Below are 13,367 nucleotides of genomic sequence, written 5' to 3'. Positions count from 1 at the left end.
CCAAGAAACTCTGCCGCTCCCTTGAGAAGGCCTGGAAAAAAGACCCAAACACCAGCACCAAGGACGCCTTCAAAAACGCCACCCGCATACACCACCAACTGATCCGGAATGCCAAGAAAGCCGCTTTCAAGGACCGACTAGATAGCAACGCCCACAACAGCAAGGAATTTACCAACCCCTCAGCCAACTCCAACGACATCACCCCCTCTCAAGCCCTCTGCGACTCCCTAGCCTCATTCTTCCACAACAAAATTGCAGACATCCACAACAGCTTCGACAACTGACCCGAAGACCAACCCACCCAACCCTCTGCAGGACCCCCACCCCCCTTGAACATCCTCAATGACTGGAACCCAATCTCCACTGAGGACACCATCCGTCTGATGAACTCTATCCACTCAGGTTCCCCCACAGACCCATGCCCTCACCACATCCTTAACAAAGCAGACTCCATTATAGCACCGCACCTCCGAGACGTCATCAACTGCTCCCTCAACTCCGCAACCTTCCCGGAAAGTTGGAAACATGCCGAACTCAGCGCCCTTCTGAAGAAACCCACAGCTGACCCCACCGAACTCAAAAACTAGCGCCCTATCTCGCTCCTTCCATTCCCGGCCAAAGTCATCGAGAAAGCGGTCAACAACCAGCTCGCCGCCTTCCTCGAAACCAACAAATCCCTCGACTCCTCACAGTCCGGCTTCCAAGCCAAACACAGCACTGAAACCGCCCTCATCGCAGCAACAGACGACATTCGAACTCTACTGGACAATGGAGACACAGTCGCCCTCATCCTCCTCGACCTCTCTGCAGCCTTCGACACAGTCTGTCATAGCACCCTTTTACAGCGCCTCAGAAACGTCGGAATCCAAGGAAAAGCACTGGAATGGATCACCTCGTTCCTCACCGGAAGAACCCAGAGAGTCCGCCTTCCACCATTCAAGTCAGAGGCCACTGAAGTCATCTGCGGCGTACCACAAGGATCTTCACTCAGCCCCACCCTCTTCAACGTATACATGAGCCCCCTCGCGGTCATCGCACGCCAACACAACCTCAACATCATCTCCTACGCCGATGACACTCAACTGATCCTATCACTCACCAGAGACCCTAACACTGCCAAAACCAACCTACATGAAGGAATGAAAGAAGTAGCCGAATGGATGAAGCACAGCCGTCTGAAACTGAACTCAGACAAACAGAAGTCCTCATCCTAGGCACCTCCCCCTCCGCCTGGGATGACTCTTGGTGGCCAGAGGCCCTTGGAAAAGCACCCATCCCGACGGACCACGCACGGAACCTGGGCGTCATCCTGGATTCCTCACTCTCGATGAACAGACAAGTCAACGCCGTTTCATCATCTTGCTTCAACATTCTTCGCATGCTCAAAAAAACATTTCGCTGGATCCCCACCGAAACTAGAAAAATGGTCACCCACGCACTGGTCACGAGCCGCCTGGACTACGGAAACACCCTATACGCCGGTACCACCGCAAAACTCCAGAAAAAACTCCAACGCATCCAGAACGCTTCAGCCAGGCTCATATTAGACATCCCGCGTAAAGAACACATCTCTGGTCACCTGAAAAACCTCCACTGGCTCCCCGTCAATAAGAGGATTACTTTCCGCCTACTGACCCACGCACACAAAGCACTTTACGAACTTGGACCCGAATGCCTCAACACACGACTGTCCTTCTACACCCCCTCCCGCCAGCTATGATCCTCCAACCAAGCCCTTGCCACTATACCTCGCATCAACAAAACCACCATGGGAGGTAGATCCTTCTCCTACCTGGCAGCTAAAACCTGGAACTCACTTCCCACTCACCTTCGCCTTACTCAGAACCACCTAGCATTCAGAAAGCAACTTAAAACGTGGATATTCGACAAGTAATTCCCCACCCTTCTTCAAGCGCCTTGAGACCCTCTGGGTATGTAGCGCGCTATATAAATCTCTTGACTTGACTTGACTTGACCATGGCGCATGGCCCGGCCCATATCAGTGCTAAAGGAATTAGCACAGTATTAGACCCGGTATGGAATAACCCCAACATTTCCAAGATAGCAGCCCACATTGTTAAATATTGTCCGGTGTGTTTACGACATAACCCTGGAGGTAGAGAATCTGTTTTGAGTGGCAATTTTGCCCCGCCATCCTTACCTTTTGAAGTTCTACAGATAGATTTCATACAAATGGAACGTGTGAATAATTTGAAGTATGTATTGGTGGTGGTATGTGCTTTCAGTAAATGGGTTGAGGCCTACCCCAACAAAGATGGTACTGCAGTTACCACTGCCAAAGTTCTGATCAAGGAGTTTTTCCCTAGATTTTGTTTGCCCCGAATTATCTGGTCGGACAACGGCCCCCATTTCAATGCCACACTTGTACAAAGTGTTTGTGATGGACTAAAAATTAGAAAAAAATTCCATGCCGCTAGACATCCACAATCCGCAGGACTGGTCGAAAAATATAATGGCATACTGAAGCTTAAAATGGCCAAAATCTGTGCAGACACTAGATTAAAGTGGCCCGATGCCCTCCCATTAGCTTTGCTATCCCTTAGAACGACTCCTCATTCTAGGACTGGCCTGTCCCCGTATGAAGTCATATTTGGCTGTCCTGCAAATGTGTGGGGAGTCCCTAGACCCAGATCTTTTAGAGATATTGATTATCCGTTGATGACAGATTACCTTTATGCTTTGACTAAAGATCTGCGTTCTATTCATCAACAGGTATCGGACACATTGAAGCCACTACCGGAGGATCCTGGACATCGATTGGAGCCTGGCCAGTGGATACTGGTGAAGAACTATCAACGAACATCGAGTTTGGAGCCCAGATGGTCTGAACCCTATCAAATTCTATTGGTGATGAGGACGGCGGTGAAGGTGCACGGCCGCAAACACTGGATCCATGTGAGCCACGTCAAGCGCCTCCCGCTGCCCCTGCCCTCTGACTGGCAGAACAAAGACGGAGTGCCGAGTCAGGAAGGAGAACTGATTCAGAGTTTTGTGCCCTTTTCCGATGCAATCAAGTGCAGTGTTGCCTGAAGGGAAAGGTGAAATAGCTCAATTAGAAGCAACTGCCAGTCCCGAGGCAGCACAAGAGGTGACCGAGTCTGTTACCCATGCCACTGAATTTTTTTCTGACCAGGAGCAACCTGGTCGCTGTCGATACGATCTGCGGCCCCGAAAACAGCACGGCACCCCACTCTCTCATGGAAGAAATTAGATCGAGACTTTGTGATAAAAAAACGTTGAGAAGAGTGATTGGGGTGCTGAGGGAGACACTGGACTGAACTCGCAGAGAGCTTGGAACATTGTGTATTAGGCTCTGTTCAGAGAGAAAGACTGAGTTAAGGGCCGCGATCGTACCTTTGGAATTTGAAAAGTTTGCTTTTTCCTTGGATGAGAGATAAGGGTCTGCCTGGGAGGCTCTAAAAAAGGACACAGGGAAAAAGAATCCCCTGGTGGGAAGAAGAAACCCTCTGGTGGTTGGCGTGCTTTGTGGATACAAAGATTAGTTGTGGACTTTTAGCAAGGGACCGAGATAGATTTGGACTTTTAGAGAGTATGTTTCCCTTTGATCGATTTATGATGGAGGATGAACGACCACTTGCCCCTCGGCGCCATGTTCATGATATGCAATTGTTTTTCGGATGGCCCACCAGAGTGAAGGTGGCATTCGTTGCTTTAATTGCCCTAATTACTGTAATAATGTTGTGTGTGTTTGTATACTTAGGATTTCAACATCCAGTGCAGAAATTGTTGAAAACTACTCCTGCTCCAGAGGAACACCATTTTTATTCTCTGCCCCCGCATAAGGCTAGGCATAGGGAGACTTGTACAAAGAATGTTTTTATTGAGATGTTACACCAGACCCACAGTACCACAAACAAAACGAACTGCTGAGTTTGCGGCTGGTTACCGTCAGTTATGCATCAACATGAGTTATTCATCTCTCTCCCTTTATCGTATTTAGCCAGTTGCGAAGCATGGTGGCAGCTGTTATCGTTGATGTACTCCCACTATGTTGTAAATCCCAAAATATATTCTGAAAGGGATTATGAAGCTATTTTAAAATATATAGAGCGACACCAAGGATTTGATGCTGAAGGAGATGAAGGTCAGGGTTCATTAGATCCAAATGCCTGCATGAATGTATATACTGACTCCAAAAATGATACTTGGTTGCAAGAAGAGATGCAGGATTTTGAACTTTTTAATTCCACTTTGTATATTCATAAATTCCACTTCTTTGTTTTGTATTAGGGGGCGAGGTCACATTAAGGTAGGGAGTAGTACCTGTAATTATACTTATACATTGCAGACCGACAGTACTCCCCCGATGATCACTCCCCCTAATGTATATTTTGTCTGCGGGGAAAAGGCCTATACTTGGCTTCCACGAGGATGGGCAGGACGGTGTTATCTGTCTTTTCTTTACCCTCCTGTTTATGTTGCCCCTTCTGATTATCATAGAACTCATCCGTTAATGAAGAGAGACATAGAAACTAATAGGACTATTAGAAGCTATGACACCGATAGTACTGATCAGACAGATACCTCACTGCAACAGTTTGAAGACATTTCTAAGGGCCTGGTCCCATTCTGGGGTCCGATTTTCAATAGTCGGAATATAAGGCGTTTGTCTAGGATTGTGGAAAACGTGGTCCAGACCACGACTGAAATTTTGACTAACCTCACTGTAGAGCTTCAGGCTACGAGGCTTTTCTCTCTTCAAAATCGGATGGTGTTAGACGTCATCCTGGCAGATAGGGGCAGAGCTTGCCGCGTGATCGGCAGCTCTTGCTGCGTTTTCATTCCTGATTCGGCCCCTGCCATACATCTTGCCATTAAAAATTACATCGATTAGCTAGCGAACTGCATGAAGAGAACGGTACTTGGTCCCTCAGTGGGTGGTTTTGGGGCCTCCTAGCTACATGGGGTTGGAAGATATTTATGATCCTGGCAGGAGCATTTGGAATAATTTTCGCATGCTGTTTATGCCTCCAGTGTGGCCCGGCATGCTGTACCTTTTGTGCTTCTAAGATAACGTCTGCTCTGACCTATTCTCGATAGGAAAAGGTTGAGAAACAAATGATTCAGAAGGAAGTAACAGATCTCATGCACATTGATGAAGGGGTGTTTGTAGAGTAAAACAGTTATATTGGCCATAGTAGGCCAAAAGGGCCGTCTGTTGAGATATAAAATCATATGTAATCATGATTGGCCCACTATGTACCATATAACCGCATATACGCATTAATAACCGCATAGAAATAAACAATGTATGTTAGCTTAATGATAGGTTTATAAAGGTCCATTTAGACCTATTGGTATAGTCGGGGCCACTGTGTTTCGTTTTCTCTTGTTCATGTACTGTTTCCCAGAAGTCACATGGTTTAGCTCAGGATACGAAAGCAGGCTAAATTGCTCAGTCTGCATCTCTGATCTTCTGTGTGTATCTCAGGGAAACCCAAGGTCACACCTGCCTTCTTGTGGGATGCGCACATTCTAGCAGGGCCCGTTCCTGTACTCCCCGCGTTTTAGATAGACGACTGGGCGCCTCACTGACCTACCCCCGGAATAGCTTTAGCTTAGCTACCAACAATTAGGATAGCCTGTGCAGTAAAACACCTACCTGGTCATCCCTAAAACAGAAAACAGCACTAACAATGCGGCCTTAAGCACACATGCCATTTCATCGCAAGTCAAACAATGCTTGCCTCAACCATGCAGATGCCTGAACCACACATATGCGTGGTTAAGGCAGTCGGCGTTTTAGCAGTGTGAGCTGATGGGAGAGAAACTAGGGGGCATATTAGCAAGAACCTCCTGAGTGAATGTGCAATTTGTATATATTTTTGTCTCTAATCACTAGTATATGTAGTTGACCTTTGTACTTACCACCATTCCTATGTGATTTTAGAGTTAAATCTGTTTGTATCTCTTCCTTGAGTGACTTTACAACTTGTACATTTACAATTTTTCCCTCCTTTCACTCCACTTGTATATATAACTGAAACCACTGGTATATGAAGTAGATCTTTGTACTTACTACCATTCCTATGTGATTATAGAGTTGATCTGTTTGTATCTCCTTCTTGAGTGACTTTACAACTTGTACATTTGCAATTTTACCTGTTTATATCTCCATTGTAAATCATGTAATTAAAAGTCCTTATGTAATGCAACTGGTTATTTTGCAAAGCTCTCTGACACCTTCGGGTAATGTTCGCGCTATATAAAATCACAATAAATAAAATAAAATAATAAATGGGGCTGAGATTTCGTGCTCAGGGTAGGGGGTCGGAAAGGGGCAGTTTTCTGGGCTAGGGGGCAGTTTTTAGGGTGGGAGAGCTGGTGGCAGGGTACTTCGATTGGACTAGGGGGACGGTTTTAGAGTTCAGGGTAGGGGGTCAGGGTAGTTAATAGTGCTAGGGCAATTAGATTACACCGCAGGAGGGCCGATTTTTAGGGCTCAGGCCAGGGGAGGCTGGGGTAAGATCTTTACCACACATATACCTTTACCAAACATGTCATCACAACGAAATATGTTATGAAAGCATACATGGTTTCAGCATCCGCGGGTATTATCACACAACCCCCTGATATTGATTAGCACACAGTTCCCTGGCTCCCTTGTGGGGCTGTTACCCACTCAGGTGACACTTCGCATAGTAATAATGTTGCTGTACAAGATGTTACAGCAGTAAAAGTCCAGAATTCTTCCCAATCAGTGCACAGGTTTGTTTTTAGTTGAACAGTGTCCTCACCTTGGTTTGCTTGTATGGCTGAAACGTTTTTAAGCACAATCACAAGAGATGTGGCTTCTGGTGGCAATTTCAAAACCTTGTTATGTTTCCCGAGGGCAAGACCCTCATGTACAGGATTGTTCATCCTTGACTTCCCTGTTTATAGTTCAGGGATGAGGGAGGCTAACACCAAGTGGCTGGATTGGGAGGGGAAACTCAACATAGGAGGCTGGTTATTGCATGCTGTATTGCAATATGTGGGATTAACTATACCCTTTGTTGATATGGATTCAGTCACCATAATTCCTATGTTTCCCTATGACTATTCACGAGTCTGGCGTCATGAATGCTGCGCAAAGGGCCCATGTTCCCCGAACCACTATTTGCTGTCTTTAGGGTCCCTTGATTTAACAACAGGTTAAGTGAGGAATCTATACCTTTAAGTACAGCAAGAACAAGTGCGAAAGATCTTGCTGGGGTTTCCTCTACTGCCTCAGGTTGAATTGAGCCTTCCCTCTGGCCTGCGGTTAGCAAGTGTGTTGGCGGGACCTCTACCCCGCCGCCCCTGTCTGGAGAGGCTACATTGGTCACTGACAATGGGGTTTATTGGATCTGGGAGGCAGTCTCCTCACATGTGAATTAACGAGCAGTCTATTGCCTTTTTTCTTTTTGTCAAAAGTGTGTTTAGTAGCATTTTAGAACTCAAAAAACATGCGACAATCCCGCACAACTTCCCACACAGTGGGCAGATAAGGAACCCAAACAATATATAGTTCATGACCTCTGGAGGTAACGTAGGACAAGGCCAGTGGCGGCCATGGCGCAGAGGGAACTAGGGAGCGTGGCACGGGCCCACCTTTGTTTAGGCAAACAGCAGAATTTAAGTCATCATTAGGAATGTGGGTCGTCGCTGAGCAGTGGTCCCAAGGGTCCTGGTCTGTCCTGCGCCCCACGCTAACAATAGAGCCACAGCGGCAGAGTGAAGGAACATCACTAAAACATAACTAGAAAAATCCCCCCTCCCCCCGCGTAACCCCCAATCTACCCCCCCCCCCACCAGTGGTGGTAGCACTTTCTATGGGTAGGATCCAGTACAGATAGAGCATTAATCACATTTGGAACAAATGGAGAGATCGAACATTAAGTGGGCACACCGCAGACGGAAGCCCGGAGGAAAGAAACCGAACCAGTGGGCCCCAACGAAATTCAAAAATTTTTAAGTCATCTAGGAAGATGTCAGCCATTGTCTTCACACTCAACAAGCGCCAGAGTCTCGCATGCCAAAGGGAGATCGCTGGGGCCTCTCTTTGTTTCCAAACCGCAGCCAGGGTTGTCTTGGCTGCCCCTATACAGAGCCACAGTATCTTCTTATCTGCCTTGGTCTGGAACTCAAGGGCCGGGTCTCTAAGGCCCAGCAGGATATGAGCCAACGAATCCTCTATCGGGTAGCCCAAAATCTCTTTGATGTGAGATAATATCTCATCCCAGTATGGACGGATAACAGGGCTGTCTCACCAAATGTGACGGAAGTCCCCCAGTAGGACGCATCCCCTCCATCACCTGTCGGTAGAAACAGGGAAAATCCGCTGTAGCTTGGCTGGGTACATGTACCAGTCCATCATTGTTTTGAGATGGGCCTCCCGGAGTTCCACCGAGTGGTTGTGTTTTGCTATATCAGACCACAGGTGAGACCATTCAGAGTCAGAGAAATCTCGGCCCAGTAACCCCTCCCATAAGGACATGTAGCAAGGTCTAGGGGATATGGCAGTAGACCATAGATAAAAGAAATGACTCCTTGCATCGCAGAGGTCTTTGACAAGAAGGACTCAAAAAGCGTGGGGTACCTAGTAGCTACGTCTCTCACCAAGGGGGACAAAGCCCAGTGCAGGAGCTGGGTATGGTGGTATCGCTCAGTCCTCTGTACCCCATAATCCCTCATACAAATATCAAAAGTAAGCGGGCAGAGCCATGAAATAAGTGCGTAAGCTCTAGGCAGCCCCCCTCTCTCCATGCATCGAAGGGGCGCTTGAGTGCCGCCGGTGTGAAAGCAGGATTGAAATGTATAGGCGTAAAAGGAGAAGGGAATGTTGTCCATCGGTCATCCCCCGAAATCGAGTCCCAGACTCTCAGGGTAGTGCTAGTGGGGGTACTAATGCAGGCGTTCTTGGGCCTGTTCCCTTTGGGCTTCCATACTAAGTCCCAGATTGTCCTCCCAGTTATACTCCTGTCCATGTGTAACCAGTGCTTTTCCAAGGCGGGCTGGGTCCATTCTACTAAGACTCGGAGTTGAGCCGCCTTATAATATAGATGCATGTCGGGTAGGCCTACCACGCCCTCTTTCCTCGGACGGTGTAGTGTGGCAAAGGAGAACCGCGCTCGACCCCCTTGCCAAATGAAGCGGAGCATCATCGTTTTAACTCGCCGAAAAAATTCCCCTTCAAGGGTAATGGGTAAAGCCTGAAAGAGGTACAGTAGCTTGGGGAGTAGAGTCATCTTGATTGCGTGAATCTGACCCAACCAAGAGATGAACATTGGCTTCCATCGGGCCAGGGACGTTGAATTTCGGCGAGCAGCGGGGGGAAATTGGCAGAGTATAGTTTACCCACCGTGGGAGTAGTTGGATTCCTAGGTATTTTATAGAAGAGTGGGACTACGGTAAGGGCGTGAGCGGCTGGAGGTGGGCGACGTCAGCCAAGTGAAGAGTAAGATTAAGGACAAAGGATTTCTCATAGTTGATCTTAAATCCCGCCACCACTTCGAATCGTTCCAGAGTTGCCTGTATTCGAGTAAGAGAGCGAGCAGGGTCCGCAAGCGAGAGTAGGACGTCGTCCGCAAACAAGGTGACCTTGTGCTCCTCCCCAGTGAAGGGGATCCCCCTAATATCCGGATCCTCCCTTATTGCCACAGCTAGTGGTTCAATGCTCAGGGTGAAAAGCAAGAGGGAGAGGGGCAGCCTTGCCGAGTGCCCCGGGAGTGCAGAAAGAAAGACGATAAATATGCCCATTGACCGCTACTCTGGACCGGGGGAGCTGTAGTTGGCTTTGAGCATCGTCAACATTTTTTCCAAGAAGCCGATGCTGTTAAGGTCCGGAAGAGGAACCCCCAGTCTACCCTGTTGAATGCCTTCTTGGCATCTAGGCCTACGAGTACTGCTGGGATTTTGAATTTGTAGGCCTTCTCAATCAGATGTACTATTCTTCTGGTATATTCATGTGTCTGTCTACCCTTTATAAAACCCGGATTGGTCCGGGTGTATAAGCATTGGCATTAAATTGTTGAGCCTGGTGGCAAGGATGGGCGAGTAGAGTTTAGCGTTGAGATTGAGCAGGGCAATTGGCCTGTATGAGGAGCATTTAGATGGGTCTTTCCTGGGCTTGGGAATGACCGATATGGTAGCCTCTGCCAAGGAAACCGAGGTCACTCCTTCCTCTGTCATGCTATTAAATAGTTGTGTCAGAAAGCCAACCAATTCAGAGGCGAAGGTCTTGTAAAATATGGCTGTATAACCATCCGCCCCAGGGGCCTTGTGGGGTTTCAGGGCCTTAATGGCAGCAAGGACCTCCTCCCTAGTGAAGGGGGCAGTGAGTGTCTCGTTCCATTCTTTAGATACCTGGGGCGTAGCGGTAGCGTGGACAGTTAGTCCCCTTGCGCCTCGTTATTCAGGGCGTCCCCCGCGTACAGTGCCTCGTAGAAATCGCCAAAGAGGCCCGCTTTGGCCTCATCATTGTGCGTTAGGACCCCAGCTGCGTTCTTTATCCCCCGATACATTCCCTCTCCCTTTTATCCCGAAGTTGACGGGCCAAGTGTTTCCCTACCTTGTTCCCTTGGGAGTAAGAGAGGCACCGTAATTTCAGTAGTGTGTATTCTGCTCTATTGTTGTAGTGAGCCCTGAGTTTGCCCCGCACCGCCGTCAGTTGCCGCATGACCAGCCTGGAGGGGGTTTGCTTAAGAGCCTGCTCAAGGGTAGAAAGCTCCTCCTCTAATCCCTCCCTTTCTTGTCTTCGTAGTTTGTTAAGGGCGGCATTAAGCGCTATACATCTGCAGCGTATGGAAGCCTTGAAGGCGTCCCATGTGTTAAGGACTGAGGTATCGCCTGTGGGATTGAGGTCGAAGAATTCGCTGATGGTCTTCCGGAGCTCAATGCAGGAGGACCTATCTCGGACCAGGGAGGCCGGAAAGTACCATCTACGGTGGATCGTGGTGGCTATCTCCCATCGTAGGCAGATAGCGAGCATACTATGGTCAGAGACCGATAAGGGAAAGATATTGGCCTCACGTAGTTCCCCCCTAAGAGATTGGCTCAGGAAAAAATGATCCAGGCGCGAGTAAGAATGGTGGACATGGGAGAAAAAGGTACAACCATCTATTAGCCCCATATCTGCCATCATCTACCATGTATCAGTGGAAAATAGGCCCGTATCGGATCTCTGATGAGGAGTACAGTCTATGTCCTTATTCCATACCAAGTTAAAATCTCCCATCGCTATCAGTGGCCCATTGACAAAGTCTAACACCCTCCTCAACACTCCCTGGAGAAACCCGTTCTGACCCACATTGGGAGCATACAGAACCAGGAATGTGCACACCTTGCCCCGTAGCTTGCCTTTGACCATGAGCCAACGACCCTCTTTGTCGCCCCGGACCTCTAGAGGCTGGAAATATAGGGTTGAACGGAACAAAAGGGCGACTCCCTTGTGTTTTGTAGTGGCTGAGGACTTGTAAATAAGGGGAAATTGCTTATGTTTAAGGCGAGATTCTTCCGATCTTGTTAGGTGAGTCTCCTGCAGACCCACTATGTCTAGGTGGTGGTCGAGTATGTATTTCCAGACCTTTTGGCACTTATGGGGGGAGTTCAATCCTTTCACGTTCCAGGACCCCAGTGTGATCGACATCATAGACAGAACAACAGGTCTCGCTCAGCAGTGGGGTGTTCGCCAGATCCCCTCTCAATCGCGGACCAATCTCGCCCCACTCCAGTCATACCCCTCCCCAGTGTGTGTGCCCCATGCCGGCACGCGTTCAGCTCCCCCATCAGCCAAACCAAATTTTTCCGTACACATTCCAAACTCTCATACATGGCCTCCTCCACTCATCAAGGAATGCTTGTAAACAACCCTCCGCTACCACCACTGCCCGCCCTCCCCCTCCCTCCCCCTTAAACCACACTCCCCCCCCTTCTCCCCCCCAAATCCCAGAAAAATCAGGCATAGCCAGAAAAAGCAAATGAAAACAACATAAGGACACCCAAAAAGGGATTCCGAGTGCCACCATAAGGGTTGAAGTCTGTGGATGTGGTCAATGTCCTCCCAGATCCCGCCATGGGGTCTCTCTTCTGGAGTGGGGCATAGAGTACCTGTGATATCTGTTGGGATTGCGGACCTCCGGCGCCAGCGGTATCCCCTCCCAGGGACTCAATCAGCAGGAGGATCATCTTGCTTTGCCGCCTCTGTCACCAGTGCTACCAAGGCCACTGCTGCCCCTCTCTCATGAAGGCTAGTAGATGGGTCAGGCCTCTTCTTTGCCGTGGTCGGGCCTGCCCACTGCCAGGCCGGAGAGCGCTGTCGTCGCCTCTCAGGGGAGCGCTCGTCCTTGGGTGCTGCAGCAGACTCTTCTAGGTCGAGGATCTCCATGGCCGCAGCGAGGGATCTGACTTGGACCAGCTTGTTCTTCCAGCGAAAGATAATGCGAAAGGGGTGGCCCCAAGAGTAGGCCACATTCTGGTCACGTAGGAAAGTGGTGACTGGCCGGAACTCTCTACGTTTTTGCAGTGTCGAAGCTGCTAGGTCATGGAATAACTGGGGACGATGGTCGCGAAACTGCAGGGGGCTGGCGTCGCGCGCCTTCCTGAGTATTCGCTCTTTCAGTTGGAAATCATGGACACAGACCAATATGTCGGGTGGAGGTGCCTTCGAGCCCCGCGGCAGACCAAATCAGTGGACCCTGTACATGCGTATCTCTTGAAGTTCTTCCTCACCCAAGACGTGTTTAAAGTGGTCTTCCACATACCCTCTCAGGTCCTTGCCTTCTCCGGCCCAAGGCACCGCCCGAATTCTAATGTTGTTGCGGCGCGACCGGTTTTCCAGGTCTTCGGCATGGGCCTGGAGGTCTAGGTTCTGCTCCGTGAGTCGGATGCCATCTTGTTGCAGTCGATGAATGTCCTCTGCCATCCCCACGTCGTGTTCCTCTAGCGTCGCCACACGTTCTCCCACTTCATCAATATCTTTCCTTACCTCGCGCAGATCTGATGTCAGCTGCCAGCGAAGCTCCGATATGTCCTCTTTATTTGCCTTGAAAAGTTCGACCATGAAGGCCTTGGTAGCCAGTGCGTCATCATCTCCCCGAGGAGGCGACTTGCTGGGCCCAGGTGGTGTCGTCGGTGGTGCTCCTTTAGGCAGGCCCTCCTTGCCGGGTTTGTCCTTACGTAGTCTGCCCGCCATGTTTTCAGCCCCAGAACCCCCAGAACCCGGGCAAGGCAGCGCGGTACCCTTCTTTATGGCCTGGCCTCTCCGTGTCTTAGGCAAGATCTTCTCTGGCTCACCACAGCCGCGCAGCCTCGTCCACCGTTTTCGCACTTCGGGGGGTCTCCCGCTGGGTCGCTACCCAGTCGCG

The sequence above is a fragment of the Lissotriton vulgaris genome, chromosome 2_1 (genome assembly GCF_964263255.1).
Source record: "Lissotriton vulgaris chromosome 2_1, aLisVul1.2, whole genome shotgun sequence".
Classification (NCBI taxonomy): Eukaryota; Metazoa; Chordata; class Amphibia; order Caudata; family Salamandridae; genus Lissotriton; species Lissotriton vulgaris.
The sequence above is the reverse complement of the archived record's forward strand: the minus strand, read 5'-3'. Positions refer to the sequence as shown.